Source organism: Kogia breviceps, chromosome 4 (genome assembly GCF_026419965.1).
Source record: "Kogia breviceps isolate mKogBre1 chromosome 4, mKogBre1 haplotype 1, whole genome shotgun sequence".
Classification (NCBI taxonomy): Eukaryota; Metazoa; Chordata; class Mammalia; order Artiodactyla; family Physeteridae; genus Kogia; species Kogia breviceps.
Genome location: NC_081313.1, coordinates 51,097,233 through 51,110,253, shown reverse-complemented (window position 1 = coordinate 51,110,253; position 13,021 = coordinate 51,097,233). Strand labels below are relative to the sequence as shown.

The 13,021-nt window shown below is 36.1% G+C and overlaps 1 protein-coding gene across 4 annotated transcripts in view; it reads right to left on the bottom strand.

Moving 5' to 3' along the window:
- Window positions 1-13,021, bottom strand: part of CWC27 (CWC27 spliceosome associated cyclophilin) — a 240,724-nt gene that overhangs the window by 176,934 nt on the left and 50,769 nt on the right. The window lies entirely within an intron of this gene.

The window sequence follows — 13,021 nt, the reverse complement described above, 5'->3', positions numbered from 1 at the left end:
CCCAAGTTCATACGGATTTTTCTCCTATGGTTTCTTTTAGAAGCTTAGAAGTTTTACATTTAAATCTTTGATTCATTTTGAGTTAATTTTTATTTAAATGTGAGGTATGTGTCAAGGTTCATTTCTGGGGCACATAGAACTCTATTCTAGTACCATTTGTTGAAAAGACTAGCATTTCTCAATCAAACTGTCTTTGCACTTTTGTCAAAAATCAGTTGACTATATTTGTGTGAGTCTATTTCTGGGCTCTGTATTCTGTTCCATCAATCTATCTCTCTAGCCATCTATTATTTTCTCCTCTTTAAGATTTAATAGGTATGCAATGCTCTAGATTTGGCAAACAGCATATACTTAAGTACCCCTTCCAGTTCAAGGTATCATAGCTCTATACATGAATTTCTTTCTGTCAAAAGAATCGAAAATGGAACTCTAACAACAATGAAAAAAAGTTACCTTAAGCAGAACTTGACTAATGTGAAGCAGAAAAAGAATGCTGTAGCATGCAATAATATACTAAGGCTAGGCAATTGCTCTGCCTAGAAACTGGGAGTTTTTCAACCTAAAAGAGCCCAGATGAGGTAAATCCCTTTGGCACAATCTATTTCCATATCAGATTTATAGCTTTATTGCTTTTTAATTGTTTGCATTTGTTTTTAACCTGCTTTAGGTGCCAGGTGTTCATCTATACTAAATGTCAACAGTTATAGTGTTTTAAAAAAGAACAATTCAAAAATACAAACAGGAGACACAATGACCCAAAACCTATGGGATACAGCAAAAGCAGTTCTAAGAGGGAAGTTTATAGCAATACAATCCTACCTTAAGAAACAGGAAACATCTCAAATAAACAACCTAACTTTGTACCTAAAGCAATTAGAGAAGGAAGAACAAAAAACCCCCAAATTTAGCAGAAGGAAAGAAATCATAAAGATCAGATCAGAAATAAATGAAAAAGAAATGAAGGAAACAATAGCAAAGATCAATAAAAGTAAAAGCTGGTTCTTTGAGAAGATAAATAAAACTGATAAACCATTAGCCAGACTCATCAAGAAAAAAAGGGAGAAGACTCAAATCAATAGAATTAGAAATGAAAAAGGAGATGTAACAACTCACACTGCAGAAATACAAAAGATTATTAGAGATTACTACAAGCAACTGTATGCCAATAAAATGGACAACCTGGAAGAAATGGACAAATTCTTAGAAATGCACAACCTGCCGAGACTGAACCAGGAAGAAAGAGAAAATATGAACAGACCAATCACAAGCACTGAAATTGAAACTGTGATTCAAAATCTTCCAAAAAACAAAAGCCCAGGACCAGATGGCTTCACAGGCAAATTCTATCAAACATTTAGAGAAGAGATAACACCTATCCTCCTCAAACTCTTCCAAAAGATAGCAGAGGGAGGAACACTCCCAAACTCATTCTATGAGGCCACCATCACCCTGATACCAAAACCAGACAAAGACGTCACAAAGAAAGAAAACTACAGGCCAATATCACTGATGAACATAGATGCAAAAATCCTCAACAAAATACTAGCAAACAGAATCCAACAGCACATTAAAAGGATCATACACCATGATCAAGTGGGGTTTATTCCAGGAATGCAAGGATTCTTCAATATACACAAATCAATCAACGTGATACACCATATCAACAAACTGAAGTAGAAAAACCATATGATCATCTCAATAGATGCAGAGAAAGCTTTTGAGAAAATTCAACACCCATTTATGATAAAAACCCTGCAGAATGTAGGCATAGAGGGAACTTTCCTCAACATAATAAAGGCCATACATGACAAACCCACAGCCAGCATTGTTCTCCATGGTGAAAAACTGAAACCATTTCCACTAAGATCAGGAACAAGACAAGGTTGCCCACTCTCACCACTCTTATTCAACCTAGTTTTGGAAGTTCTAGCCACAGCAATCAGAGAAAAAAAAGAAATAAAAGGAATCCAAATAGGAAAAGAAGAAGTAAAGCTGTCACTGTTTGCAGATGACATGATACTATACATAGAGAATCCTAAGGATGCTACCAGAAAACTACTAGAGCTAATCAATGAATTTGGTAAAGTAGCAGGATACAAAATTAATGCACAGAAATCTCTGGCATTCTTATACACTAATGATGAAAAATCTGAGAGTGAAATTAAGAAAACACTCCCATTTACCATTGCCAACAAAAAGAATAAAGTATCTAGGAATAAACCTACCTAAGGAGACAAAAGACTTGTATGCAGAAAACTATAAGACACTGATGAAAGAAATTAAATATGATACAAATAGGTGGAAAGATATACCATGTTCTTGGATTGGACGAATCAACATTGTGAAAATGACTCTATTACCCAAAGCAATCTACAGATTCAATGCAATCCCTATCAAATTACCACTGGCATTTTTTACAGAACTAGAACAAAAAATTTCACAATTTGTATGGAAACACAAAAGACCCCAAATAGCCAAAGCAATCTTGAGAAGGAAAAATGGAGCTGGAGGAATCAGGCTCCCTGACTTCAGACTATACTACAAGGCTACAGTAACCAAGACACTATGGTACTGGCACAAAAACAGAAATATAGATCAATGGAACAGGATAGAAAGCCCAGAGATAAACCCATACACATATGGTCACCTTATCTTTGATAAAGGAGGGAGGGATATACAGTGGAGAAAAGATAGCCTCTTCAATAAGTGGTTCTGGGAAAACTGGACAGCTACCTGTAAAAGTATGAAATTAGAACACTCTCTAACACCACACACAAAAATAAACTCAAAATGGGTTAAAGACCTAAATGTAAGGCCAGACACTATCAAACTCTTAGAGGAAAACACAGGCAGAACACTCTATGACATAAATCACAGCAAGATCCTTTTTGACCCATCTCCTAGAGAAATGGAAATAAAAACAAAAATAAACAAATGTGACCTAATGAAACTTAAAAGCTTTTGCACAGCAAAGGATACCATAAACAAGACCAAAAGACAACCCTCAGAATGGGAGAAAATATTTGCAAATGAAGCAACTGACAAAGGATTAATATCCAAAATTTATAAGCAACTCATGCAGCTCAGTAACAAAAAAACAAACAACCCAATCCAAAAATGGGCAGAAGAACTAAATAGACATTTCTCCAAAGAAGATATACAGATTGCCAACAAACACATGAAAGAATGCTCAACATCAATCATTAATCATTAGAGAAATGCAAATCAAAACTACAATGAGATATCATCTCCCACCGGTCAGATTGGCCATCATCAAAAACTCTAGAAACAATAAATGCTGGAGAGGGTGTGGAGAAAAGGGAACATTCTTGCAATGCTGGTGGAAATGTAAATTGATACAGCCACTATGGAGAACAGTATGAGGGTTCCTTACAAAACTAAAAATAGAACTACCATATAACCCAGCAATCCCACTGCTGGGCATATACCCTGAGAAAACCATAATTCAAAAAGAGTCATGTACCAAAATGTTCATTGCAGCTCTATTTACGATAGCCAGGACATGGAAGCAACCTAAGTGTCCATCAACAGATGAATGGATAAAGAAGATGTGGTACATATATACAATGGAATATTACTCAGCCATTAAAAGAAATGAAACTGAGTTATTTGTAATGAGGTGGATAGACCTGGAGTCTGTCATACAGAGTGAAGTAAGTCAGAAGGAGAAAAACAAATACCGTATGCTAACACATATATATGGAATCTAAAAAAAAAATGTCATGAAGAGATTAGTGGTAGGACAGGAATAAAACACAGACCTACTAGAGCATTGGACTTGAGGATATGGGGAGGGGGAAGGGTAAGCTGTGATGAAGTGAGAGAGTGGCAGGGACATATATACACTACCAAATGTAAATTAGATAGCTAGTGGGAAGCTGCCGCATAGCACAGGGAGTGCACCTCTGTGCTTTGTGACCACCTAGAGGGGTGGGATAGGGAGGGTGGGAGGGAGGGTGATGCAAGAGGGAAGAGATATGGAAACATATGTATATGTATAACTGATTCACTTTGTTGTAAAGGAGAAACTAACACACTATTGTAAAACAGTTATACTCAAATAAAGATGTTAAAAAATAAAAAGAAAAGAAAAAGGAAGCAGAACACTTTAAAAAATACATACAGTATGAACTTATAAACATTCTTAAAATGTTACTTAAAAAACTTTTTAAAAGAACAAACTGAAATTAATTTTCTCATATGCAAATATGCCTTGTATGCTTTTTGGTTGGAATAAACAGTGAATTATCAGTATTTTATGAAAAGTACCTTGAGTTAGTGGGAGCTTTTATACATGTAAAAGGCTATTACTTTAAACTCCATGAATTAAGGTAATTCAAACATTTCTCCATTTTATGGCCCTAGCACCAAAGACCCTAAGCAGTGATGCTGCAATTGAACCATCCTTAGGTTGTAGCCCCCCTCTCGAGGCCAGCGCCCTAGGTGTTTAATTTTTGTTGAAGGCTGTGTGTAAGTACTATAACAGGTGTTACGTTCCTCTCTTCCTAGCGAAAACTGTTGCTATTCAGTGGCACAGCTTAGAAACAAGGCTAGCTTGGCTAGGAGAAGGGACCTTCTCACTTCGTCTCCCTAGAGTAGGGTAACCATTGTCTTCTGCAAACATCTGAGCCTAACATTGAAAAAGACAGATCATCTAGATTCAAACTTGCTTTTTAACCTTTTTACCTTTATTCATCTATACTTTCAACATATAGGAAAACATTAAGTAACGTATTTTTATCACTAATTAATTTACTACAAAACTAGTAGCAAAGACTGTTAAATATCTACTAAAATGTAAACACATTTTGTTCCAAAATTCATTACATACCACACAGCATAGGCTAAAACAATAAAAGGTACAAATCATAATTTTTAAAACTTCACTAGGATACTGATAAATCCTACCTAAGAGTATAATGATGAGCATAAAGTCAAATAATTAAGACTGGTGATAACTTTGCAATGTTATCCTGGCCTTCAATTTCTGGGCTACTCTCCAGCAGCATCAGGATTAGACATTCTCACCTTTTATCACAGGTCAGCTATATATCTTTTTTTCTACCTGACTAGGCAAGTGCATACAAACTGCACCTAAAACTGAATCTTACCAAAGAGCAGCAAGGACATAAAATACAATGACTGTAACACTCAAGTCTTTGTCTGAGGCCTACATATCTTTCTAAACTCTCTGAAGTCAAGCCAAGGGTTTTTCTTTTTAACTCCATTACATAAAGCCTGTCTTTAAGACATTTCAAGTTACTGTCAATATTGCAAACAAATAAGCATATCCAGAAATTTTCTATTAATTTGTAATGATTAATAAAATTTAAAAAGTAAATGCTTATCTAAAAGGAAAAAGAAATTGGCAAGAAGTCATTATATAACTTTTGAAGTTAAGAAGACATTTTCTTAGAATCAAGGAAATCAAGCATACAGCAAAGAACAAATCTAACTTCCTATCTGCTGAGTACATATATACCTTTGATCTGATGAATGTCTGGAACAAATTTAAAAAACAAAAAGAAATAATTCAGTACTTAAGCTCACATGCCAATTAATAACTGCCTTTGACTATAAGAAAAGTACTTTTCAGTAGGAACAGAATCCTATCCATTATCATATAATACATTTGAGGCTGTTTAAACAAGATTCTTAAAGAAGCAGCTAAATCAACAATATACATTTTGAAATGGAAAGCAAACTACGTTGACATCACAAAATTTGCAATTAGCAATACTAGAAAAATGTATTAAGGACCTTTAACAAAAAAAATTGAGTAGAAGATAATAAATATAAGTAAGGCTTATATTCATTTCCTCTCTGCCCACGTTCCCACCTGAAAGAACTTACCCTACTCACAGCCCTGGAAGAAATAGGCTTATTGTTTTTATTGGCTTACTGAAAAATAAATCAAATATAAAGTTACAGTAAAAATCTAGTAAGGGGGCTTCTCTGGTGGCTTAGTGGTTGAGAGTCTGCCTGCCGATGCAGGGAATACGGGTTCGTGCCCCGGTCTGGGAAGATCCCACATGCCGCGGAGCGGCTGGGCCCGTGAGCCATGGTGGCTGAGCCTGTGTGTCCGGAGCCTGTGCTCCGCAATGGGAGAGGCCACAACAGTGAGAGGCCTGCATACCGCAGAAAAAAAAAAAAAAATCTAGTAAGACACTGAGGCTATACTTCAAAGTAATAATGGAAAACCTATTTAAGGTTTAACACTCACATATGTGTACTAAAATAGTATGTACATTGAAATCAATATAAATGTACACTTATATTGAATGAACTGAGACACATGGTATAGCAATATCTAAATAATAAAAACTAAGGAGGCAGGAGACATCAAATATTACTAACATATCAAAATTGGCAAAAAGGTAGGAAAGAAATGTAGTGAATTCTATGAGATTCTTCTTCAAAGTAGGTCATTACCAAATAGTTTATATTGTGTCTACTTTTAAAAAGACAAGCTTAAATAAAGGCAAAGATGCAATAAGGCTAAAAAATAGAACAAAATCCACTTGTTTAGAAGATTAATGTTGATGAAACAATATATCAGTCATTCTTAAAAAGTTGTAGAACTTGTAGAAAAAGTGATTTTGGCTAGGAAAAGAGGCCCTCTAACTTTGCCTCCCTGGAGTGACCATTGTCTTCTACAAACATCTGAGCCTGAAAAGGACAGATAATCTAGTTCCAAACTTGCTTTTTAAACTTATTTGCCTTTATTCACCTATGCTCCCAACAGTAGGAAAAGGTTAAGTAACGTGTATTTTCATCACTAATTAACTGGCTTCAAAAAATGAGCAAATCACGTTAGACCTACTGAATGAGATTTGCCCCCCACCCCCACCGCGAGGGGAGCAGTCCTAGCATATGCATTTTGTAAAAGTCAAACAAATTTTTAAAATTTTTCCCCAGGTCATTTGGATATGTACCCTTGGTAGGGATGGAGGCAGTTATTTTAAGTAGTGTGGTAGCCTCTCTGATAAGATGATACTTGAATAAGGAATTGAATGAAGAGAAGGAATGGTTACTAAGAATATCTCAGAGAAGAACGTTTCAAGCTAAGGTAACCCCAAGTGCAGAGGCCTGAAAGATGAATGACATTCATGTGTCTGTGGAAGAGCAAGAAGAACAATATGCCTGGTGTGAAGTGAGCAACAGGAGTAAGGTGGATAACAGCTTGGCCAAAATGTGTAAGAAAGAGGACCAGAGCAGAGAGTGGAGGGGTTGCCTTTGCTAAAAGAATATGGATTCAGATGCAGATGAGTAGATTTGGTGGTGGGAAAATGAGGACGTTCTCCTGCTACTTCTGTTTCTGTAATGAATTAAGGAGCAACATGATCAGCCAAAAGTGAGAAGAGGGGTGGACATGTTGGGTACTATTAATTCAGATGATTCTCTTCCAGGAACAATGAGAGAAACAGCTAAAAAAGCTATCTGAAATAATGAAGAAGCTATTCATTTCCTCCTGCCCACATTCCCACCTTAGAGAACCTACCCTACTCACAGCCCTGGAAGAAACAACGTTAAACTATCAGTTAGGTTTAGGATCTGCCACACTTAACAGAAACCCCAAATAATGTGGCTTCAACAATGTTAAGATTATTTTATTTCACATAGGAAAAGTCCTAGATAGGCAATCCAAGTGGGAATTGTAATTCCATGAAGTCTTCAAGGACCCAGGCTGCTTCAACCGCTCCATTCTGCCATCCATAGCTCCAACCTGTGTGCCAGGCTGACAGCAGGAGGAAGGGATGAAGGAGGGCTAGCCTCTTCCTTCTCTCCTTAGACTGCCTGAAAGTCTGACACACTTCTGTTTTATCTCACTAGCCAAAACGTGGTCACAAGGCCATCCTTAGCTACAAAGGAGACTGGTGAATGTCTTTTAGCTAGGCAGCCACGAATCCAGCTAAAAATTTGGGTTCTCCTTACTAAGTAAGGGAAGGATAGATGATAGAGGGCCTATTTATTTCTGTCACACCCACATATCTCATGGCTTTTAACTCCTCCTCTGCTACCATTATCCTCTCCAATAACAAGACTGAATGGACACCTATCCCAAACCAAGCCAATAAGATTCTCTCTCCCAAGAATTTGGGACACAGAAAGCAAGTCAATTTACTTCTGAAGAGCTGAAGTGCAAGAGGGAACAGATGAGAGCCTTACAGAGAAAACACAAGATTATAGAAGATAAGGGAACAAATGAACAAAGGCAAGCAGAGAGTTGAGGCTGCAAGAGAGAGGAAAATATAAGTTTCTGACAACTTCCTTTCCTGTGAGGACTGTGTGCAATTCTTTTATCTGGATTCTGCACAACTCCTCTATTCCCTTACACAGAAATCCCTTTACTTGAGATAATTTGACTTAATTTATGATTTAATGTTATGTGTATAATGTTATGTTTCTGCATCTTTTATGAAACTTGTAGAAGACAATCATTATGTTCTTCTCCACCCCTTGTGTAAAGACTGATAAGATAGAATTTCCTTTAGAATTTTGTACTTTTTAAAAGACTGAAATAATTAGGAATTGATACCTTTCTTTTTAAAATTCAGATAATGGCAATTATGTAAGCCTTATTATATCTCTTTTGTCTTGTCTGCCAGGAAGATGATGAATAAATTTATTACACAGTCACAGGTACTTATAGCAATTCCTGGCTAAAGCACAGAGACTGCAGTAGATTGCATCACTATTTCTAAGCTCTCAGTGAAAGGTTTATACTTCACCATATGGACATCAGGCTTGGCCATATCATTTGCTCTGGCCAGTGAAATGGTGAAGTGATTATGCCACTTCTAAGTAGAAGCTTTAAGAACTAGCATATGATTCATCATCACTCTTTTCCCTCTGCCATGCCTCTCAAAAAGAGGCTGTCCCTTCATCCTCAGCCCTTGAATGAAGATGATATGGAGCAGATGCACAGATCCCACCAGTATGTAGCCAGAGCAAGAAAACAAACACTAGTTTTAAACCACTGAGATATGGGGATTGTTTGTTACCATAGCATAACCTAACCTAAGTTGACTTATAAAGGGAGTATTAAATAAGAAGCAATTCAGGATGTATGTTTATGTGTCAGGACGTCGATGTAAAACAGAAAGGACTAACAGGACAAAAATGTATGCCGTAAGCACTAGGACCTTCCAGGGTTCCTATCTCAATGGTTACAACCACCACTTGGCCAGTTATCTAAGCCACAAAAGAGTCATCTGGAATATATTTTTTTCCTTCAGGTCTCCTACATCCAATCTATTACCTCCTTAATATCTCTCGAATCCATCCCCACAGATACTACCTTAGTTAGTTAGCTCCTTATTACCTCTCCCTTGGACTAATCTAATAATCCACTAATTTGTCTTTCTGTTTCAGTCTCCTTCCTCTAATCCACCCTCTACATTTATATAGAGTAATACATATTCCTAAAATGATGTTATACCTTGGCCAGAAACATTCCACATGAGACTTACACTTTAGCTGGACACGTATGAGTTGGCCCTGGCCAACCCCTCTCTAGGCTCCATAGAGGTGTCAGACCATTGCAGGTTCAGGTACAGGCTTTGCCACTTTGGGGCCATAAGCCACTTCTCCTCTTCAAATCCAGCTTGTTTTTTTTCAAATGAGAATCAGAATATAAACTGTAACTTGTAGCTCTGTTCTAGGGGTTAAATTATAAATTAACTGCCTTGGCAAAATTTATTGCCTGGTCACACTGCAGAATAACAATAAATACTTGTGGAATAAGAGAACAACTCTCTGGCTAGATCACCTATGAACATTTCACAGCCCTTATTTGCTTATACCACTGTCCCCCTTTGCTAGAAACTAAGCAACCTGAGAAGAGGCTGAGCCTTTCTAATCTGAGCATTCTGGGACCTAGCACGGTGCCTTGTATAAAGGAGGAATTCAATTAATGTGCAAAAGCTAAGTGATCCCTGAAATAAAATCCCTGAACAGTTAGAGAAGGGAACAGAAAGAAAGGCTAGAGTCAGACAGAGTACAATCACTAATAATTATAAATCTTCCTCAGGCCCTTGTGTAACTTCATATGCTTTTAACTTTGTGCTAAACAAGAACTTGGTATCTTGGGTGGCTATTCTCTTCTGTATTTTACCCAAAGTATACTTGCCAATTTAATTTACAGGTGAATTCACAATATACAGATAAGGAAGGTAGGAGAGCAATGAATGTTTCAAAACTCTTCAGCGTGACTACATTTGTTCCAGGGTAGAGAACATTTCCTCAAATGCTGAATAACTTAAAGAATGTTTTTCTGCACATAATCTCAATATTACATTTCATATGTATAACTCCGATGCCTATAAACAACTGATACTGCAAGGTCAGTAGAATGTAACTCTCAAGGGTAACACAAATCGATACACTCTGAAGAGATGCAAACAGCTCTTCTCCCTTTTGACAGGAGAACCTCCCCCACATACGTATTTCACTGCTTCCTGCCTGCCAAACAAAACCTAATTGTGAAAACAGTAGGGTTGTTGTATTTCCTAAGTATATAACTGAAGTTCAAGGATTTTTTTGTTTGTTTTATTTTGAAACTGATTCCTTGGATATGGATTAAGGTTCTCAATGAACTAACTGGACATTTTTAAAGTGGTATTTTATTTCAAACAGCCCAAGAAACAGTTTTACCCAGAACATCCAAAAATTCTTGCTATAAATACCTAAAAAGAAGACAAAAGGAAGCTCGCCAGAAATGCCAGATGATGGTGTGGTTTATATTATAATTGTTACTATTCCAAAATTTTTAACATAACAGGTAAAGACAACAGGATAAAGCATCTAGTCTACATTGGGAGATTATGCAACATTAATTTAAAGGACTTGACAATGCTACAATGTTATTTCTTTTAAATAGTGGTTCCAAAAAATGGTTTATCATACTAGCATTAGGATGAAACTTATGAGATTGCTGTATTTGACTATTCTTGGTCTACAAAAGTGGCAATTTTATATTCATCCCTTTTTAAACCTGGTATTTTAATCTTGTCCTGAAAGATACATTGCCTATTTATCATCTATAATATTTTGCATGCACTTCTATTAGAGCACATGCTATACTGAATTGTAATTAATTGTTTATAATTCTTATGCTATATTGTGAACATGTGTGGGCAGAAACCGTTTCTCCTTTTTTTCATGTTCCTGGAGCCTGGCACTGTCTGGCATATAGCAGTTCTTGCACAGTAACTGACAGTAAGAGTAACACGTATTTGAGAATAGAATGATAGGTTAAGAAAGAACATATAAAAAAGAAAAGTCAAGTTCTAGTAAAAGTTAGTATGCAAACTAACTGCTACCAGACTGCTCCAAAGCTTAATATCTGCTGTTAAACCCAAATATTTCCTGAAAATACAGTATTTAGACCACTACTACTCTATAAGAAAGAAATAATACCTGCAAATTTTCAGAGACCACTTATGCAATGTATAGATCTCACATTTCTTTCTCTTCCTCTTTTTTTTACTGTCTGCTTCAGTTCAATACCTTGGGGCAACAGAAGGTGAAAGGAAGCAAAAATGCTCTAACTGGTTAATTTCATTCCTTGATTGTAAAAGTTCTGAGGAAAGAGGAGGACTTCTTAGAGATGGTGATTCTAATGATCTAAATAGGGTTTTAGACTGCCTGTGGACTTCAACCTTTGTTATTGTACTAGCTTTTAAATTTTGTACTATCATTTTTATATGTGTACTATCTTTTAAACTTTTGAAACTTAAATATGACACTATCTTTTTGAATTTGCTAAAGCAAACCAAGTTTATGTACGAAAGACAGCTATGTACTTCCTAAGGTCTGATCATAAAGTAAGAGAAACTAGAATACAAAGTATGTTAAGACTCAAAAAATTCCCTAAGGCTGAGAGAAAGCTTAATTAATATTTTTGTGAAGGCTAGAAATATTGGGGGGAAAAAAGTATTCAAAGTTCCATATGAAAACGTGGTCACATATTTCAAATTCAACAAAAGGAGACTTGAAAGATTAAAATTAGCAGCAGCTCATTTGGGTGTTCACCCAGGCCAAAGGAAGTATTTCTGATTGTATTATCCCTTGCTGCATAATTTAAAGTTCAATCCAACTCATTAGATTTCAAACTCAACTTCAATATTTATATTTAAATTTCTGATACTATCATATAAGATATTTCATATTCAGTCAACGTAACACAGCTCATGAGTAAAACACAAATTCTACTTGACTTTACCAAATAAGAGAATTGTTTTATGATATAGGAAGAATGCCACAGTCAACTAAATATGACAGGTAAACAACACAGCTGATCAAACCAGAACCTGTTCAAACACCAAAACTAACGTACTCTAGTGAACCTTGAAGGACTACTACCAAAATTAGTAATGGCAATTTCAGGGTATATGTCAAGATTTCTTTGATTTATATTTCATCTTGATTAAAATACTTTAGAAGAGTAATCACAATAAAATTAGAGATGACAGAAATTACACAATAAAAGACAGAATTTCCATAATGACTGAAATCAGCACAATAAACCACTGATTTTTGACTCTCCAGTCTGCTTGCTACATGTGATTTTACTGTTTAGCCATTTTTTATAAATCTGTAAACAGCTGCTAAAAACAAGTAGGGCAGACGACTCAATTTGGTTTATATGATTAACTTGCAGCAGGTGAGCTCCACCTGCAGGCAAAGAAAAGATTCTTTAGAATAAGTTAAAACAGGACTTTCCAAAGACAGGCTGTAACTACCGCTTTTCAGTTAACCTTGAGTGTACATTAGAATAATCCGTGCTTTTTAAAACTTCTCATGGTCAAAAAATTCTGATCGACTCGATCAGGGGTGGGGCTTGTAAGGTGACTCAAATATATGGAAAACATTGAGAGACACTGATTTGAATCTTTACCAGCACACATCTTGAAAAACATTAGGAAAACTCAAATATCATTTTGTTTCTTCTAAAATGACTTCTCACTATACTGACCCTTTCACCTATTTCAGAGAT